Raw genomic sequence first — 5,354 nt, 5'->3', positions numbered from 1 at the left:
TTTTCATTCACTTCAGGGTTACAGAAGGAAAAAAATATCTTTTCCTCTTCAAATCTCCAACTACATCAGCAGCTTATTTTTAAAAGTCACAAATTATCAATGTATGTCTTCATTATAGTTTCCCATTTTCTGGGTTTTTTTTTTAGCCATTATTATTGTGCCAGTGAAGTATACCTTCAGTACCTTCCCTTTTAGCAATTACATCATAAACTGTATCTGCAAATCAGGTTATGGTCTGCTTTGACTGATTTGCCAAAGGTATTATATCCATGTCAACACTGCCTGTGAAAAATGGAGAGGGGACCAATCAGATCAACGTCATTCTGTTTTGTTTCAGTAAAAAATCACTTAGCACTCAAATGGATGTCTTCAAGTCCTCCTGACCTTCATGATGTCTACATGGCCCATAAACCTCCATTCACATTTTTAAGACAGCAACAACATAAACATTATTCACCTTACTGGACTAAGTTCATGTACTAGGAAAATTCTGATATTAACTATGTCATTCTTGCACAGGTGAGAATATGAAGTGTCAGAGACATTTAATAAAGTCTTTTTTTTTTTTTTTTTTTTTTTGATGCAGTATGTCCTCCACTCTGTTTCTCCATAAAACCACCTTTACCACTTAGTGTTTGCATGCCTCACTGATACTAATTTCTCCACTAATCAGCTTCCTCTTTCTCAATACTCTAATACTGAAGTTTCGTAGAAATTAGCACCCTTTGATTCATAAATAGCAATCAATGTGGTTTTATAATACACATTATTACATGTAAATTGACCATCTGATTTGTTATTTGCTCTTGGAGAGTTGATTAGGCATGTAAGGTTCTGTGAAACAAATTCTGATACTAAACTAGTCATGTTGTTGTCTTAACTTCAACTTGAACTAGAGGAATTTCTTCTGTTGCTTGTATACTCTCCATCCAGGAGAATTAAATTAAGTTCAGGTAATATATCTGGGTGCAGAAGCCCAAATTCCAATTTAAGCTGCCAAATCAACATAATAATCAAAGTCACTTAAAATAGCAATCTGCAAGCCAGCGTGGTGACTCTGATGACTCTGAAGATTATTACTCCAGTCTGTTAGACAATCTGTTCATGAAGACTTTGGTTTAAGCCCTGGTATCACTCATTTGTCTGCACTTTGCTCTTGATTCTGAGCCATGAGTCCCTGACTGTTATTCCAGAGGGGAATGTGGAAGATTTGAAAAGAGAGTTTTATAAGTGTTTCACCGAACCAAAAAAAAAAAAAAAAAAAAAAAAAAAAGGGACATTTCTTGGACATAATATAATAATGCAAAAAGCCACATAATTTAATAGATGATAAAAAAATTAAGTTTTTAAAAAACATTGCTCTTCTTTAATTATTTTTCCCCCAGCGGGTTGTAAAGCTTGTTTAAATTACACTTGGGTTACCTACATCACTTACAGGAGCTTTTTTTTCAAATATGGTTAGTCCAAATTTGCAGAGAGAAAACAAATTTATAGAATGAAAGCCAAATATTTTTTATTCAAATCTATATGTCACAATGCCCCTTCCATATTTTTACCAAGTATGATTAATTTCTCTATCAAAAGAGATGCCTTAGACGCACTGATTTTTGCAGTACTTCACAGAACAGAAGCTGTTTAGCAGGCTATAATGATTTACTGAGAAAGTTATTAACTCTGTATGTGTTCTGTGTATATTTACCAGCTTGTCTACAACATATATATACATGTAAACATATATATACATATTTGTATATGTGTAAATATATACACATTTACATACAAATATATACTCATGCATTTGCACACAGAACAAAATGCACAGCCTTACCCCAGAATAGCTTTGTGGACCACATGCCATGGATGCTGAGATCTAGCACAACCTCTGAACTCCTAGATTTAGAGTTTGGACAGCAAGTTAAAGTTTCCTTTCACTCCCTTCCAACATTTAGTACTCTTCACCAGCAGAACTAGAAGAAATTTCATCCTTATGCCTGTCTGCCTTTATCTGTTTCTTTTGTCTCTTATATACACTGCATCAGGCAAAGTACATAAAAAGAAGTCCAGTGTAGCTTGTAGAAAACAGGAATTGATGCAATAAACAATCAAGCACTGTCAAGAGTAAACTAGAATGGTATGATCTCCACTCAGTTTTGGAAGACGGTTTCTGTTACCTTATCTATTTTAATGGAAATTTATACAGTATTTCAGTCACTTTGATTATTACAACACTGATTTTTTTCCTTACTCAGAAATAGTTTTCTTTTGGCTTAGTCACAAAGTTAAAAGTTAACTATTATGAGTGTCAAGTATTACCACAAATTCCTGTCTAAGAGGAGGGCACTTATAGAAGGAAAATCAGGGTGACCCCAGGGTGAATCCCAGGCCTCTTTGATGCCCTGAAGATGCAGCTCAAAAACTTAATAGCACATTTCTGGTTAAAGCAGGAGTGGGACATGACATCCCATCATATAGGCTTTCTCTCTCAAATAAACACAGACTTTTGGCTTCATGTCTCACTAGCCATTCCTTCACTGCAGTACCACAAAGCTAACTTTTAATTTGTTAACACTTTATTTTTTACCTTATGAATACTTTGTGACCTGACAGCTACCAGCATGCTTTTAACAGGTTCAGTGGCTATGTTGACACCAGAAAATTCCAGTGAATTTTACAGGAAGTGAGGCCAACTGGTACAGAATAACCCCTGTCAGTATTTTTTTTCATTTATTATCCAAAACAGGATGGAAAATCATCTTTTGCAAGTTCTCTATGGCCTCTGTTAATTCCCAAACATTGCTCAAGAATTGCCTGGAAGACTGAACTTTGACTTGGGCAGCAAACATATCAAAGGACCATTGTTGCAGTTAGAGTAGTGGGCCATACTTTTATTCTGTACCCTGGAGAATTCTCTGGCACTATTAAATGGAATAGTATTTTTTATTATTTTATCAAGAAACTTTTAAAAATAAATATACATAAAATTGTGGCAAGCACATTTCTCTCTTTCAGGATTTTTATAAAGGTGCACAGAGAGAAATGAAAGAGAAAACAATTTCTATTTCTGCTCCTTGTTTTTCTCTTGTAGAATCTGTTTGGAGAATTGTTTATCTGGAGTGAACGCTTGGTTGGATCACGGTGGATTGTTTGGGCCTGATGGCCAATTGGATCCACCTGTGTCTGGACTCTGACAAACAGAGTCACGAGTTGTTAGGTAGTTAGAAATGATAGTTAGAGAAAGTAGCATGTGGTTTTTAGTATCCTCTTTTATATAGTATATTAATGTATTATAGCATAATTATAATAAAGAAATCATTCAGCCTTCTGAACTGGAGTTAGACATCATCATTCTTCCCATTAGGTTCACCAGCATCTACAACATAAAATAAGTTAGTTACATTATTTGGATCAAAAATTACTGAAGTTTGCTTTGTTTCATTAGGAGCCATTCTAAGATTGTGGCCTTTCCATCATTTTAAGCTCTTAAAAGATTGCAAACTATCCTCAAGGTTTCAGCCTCTATTTTCTGTGGTCTTTGACAATATTTAGAAGTTGGCAGGCTGCCTGCAGTTTCTAGATGTAGTATTGTTTCTCTTGAGTGATGAAGATGTTAGAGCATTCCTTACACTATTCTCAGTGTATACCCCACAAGTAGCTTACTCCAATTATATTAACTAGTTCTGAGAACATTCCTTTCTTTTTCTTCCCCATCTACAAAATTAAAGTCAATACCACATAAGGGTTCTGATGCTCTTGGTTTCAGATCCAGTTTCAAGCATGGACATTTCCATGTCGCTTTAAGAACACGGTAAATTAAAGCCTTGCTAATCACATGTAAGCTGATAGTGTAGCTATTTGGTCGCCAGAAATTGTTAAGAATGCAGAAGAAAACAGGACTTTGAGAAGCTAAATATATAGAGAAACAAAACCAAGACTTAATCCAAAACAGCAACAGGTCCTGTCACTGCAAAAAGTGTATTTCCTGAGCTCTGAAAACAGTTCACTTGAAATTTGGACTAAACAACTGAAAGCTGAAGAATTCCAAGTTCAAGAACAGCTCTGAAAAACTCAAGATATTAGGAAGCAGATGTAAGCTAAAAATAAAACCAGTTAGAGCTAAGACAAATCCATGTTTGTGGCACTGCAAAAAACAAGCAGTTGTTGCATTTGCCCTACATCAGTGTCCTGGTAATGACACTGGATACCTGCCAGTTGCTAATTATCCTTACACTAGGAACTTTAAATTGCTGCTTTCTTCCACCTAATGTCTTAGCTTTAGCGCAAAGGCTCAAGTGGACCACCTTATCAGAATGACATAAATCTGCTAATATAGTGTACATCGACATCTCAATCAATGGCCTAAAGGGCTCCTGGGGCATTAGGAAGAGCTTTTTCTTAGTAAGGTATGAGGAGTCCATTTCATTATGACTTCATACACTTCAATGCATAGAAATAGGTGTTCTGACATGGTTTGTATTTTTATGTTTCTATTACGTTCTTAAGAAAGGAAATATGAAGATTGTTAATGTGTAAACTAAACACAAAGGAAGAGAAGAAAGATAATTTGCATGTGCATATGTTTATGCATGTCTGTACCAAGAGATGAAGGGATGTAGTAGCTTAATACTATATGTACACAGTCATTACATATTCCTTATGTTTCACATGTATGTATTAGTTTCTACTATTAAAGTCAAATAGCTCTCTGTGTTCAGACAATGATATATAAATATCTTAAATGTATGTAAGAAATATTCTCAGCCTTAAGGAGTTTACAAATTGAACAGTCAAATCAAGAGAAATGTAAGTTATTCTAAAATATATGTGATCCTCACTATTAAAATATGAATTCAAAGTGCAAATATTTTTGAAGTGAAAGTTTGAGAAAATATGAGCACTTTGTTCAATACAATCAACCGTATGCTTATTAAAAAAACACTGATATCACACAAACTCTTTCAGAATTAAGTAAATATATAGTTTACAAGATCATTTGTTTTGCTGGTTTCACTAACTGTATTGGTACTGGAAATATTGCTTCACATTGTTAGTTGTTAAGCTGTACATCTGAGATGGATTCCAATCACATGAATTTCTCAGGATTTTAGCTGATAAAGCTTATTTAAGGCAAAAAGCCTGATTTAACATTGTGCTGCTAGTGTCTGTAATAAGATTTTTCTCTATATTTGTTTAAACTATTAAGCACATATGCACAAGAAATGCTCTTGTGAGTCTGATGCCTTAGGATTTTAGCTTTCATATTTTTCAAATCCTGTACTGCATTAGTGTATAACTCCAAACTTCATATAGAGTGTTAGTTAACTCTCTTCACATTTTGGTCAGACAAAACAATCCTT

Source organism: Anomalospiza imberbis, chromosome 2 (genome assembly GCF_031753505.1).
Source record: "Anomalospiza imberbis isolate Cuckoo-Finch-1a 21T00152 chromosome 2, ASM3175350v1, whole genome shotgun sequence".
Classification (NCBI taxonomy): domain Eukaryota; kingdom Metazoa; phylum Chordata; class Aves; order Passeriformes; family Viduidae; genus Anomalospiza; species Anomalospiza imberbis.
This window is presented reverse-complemented; position numbering follows the sequence as displayed.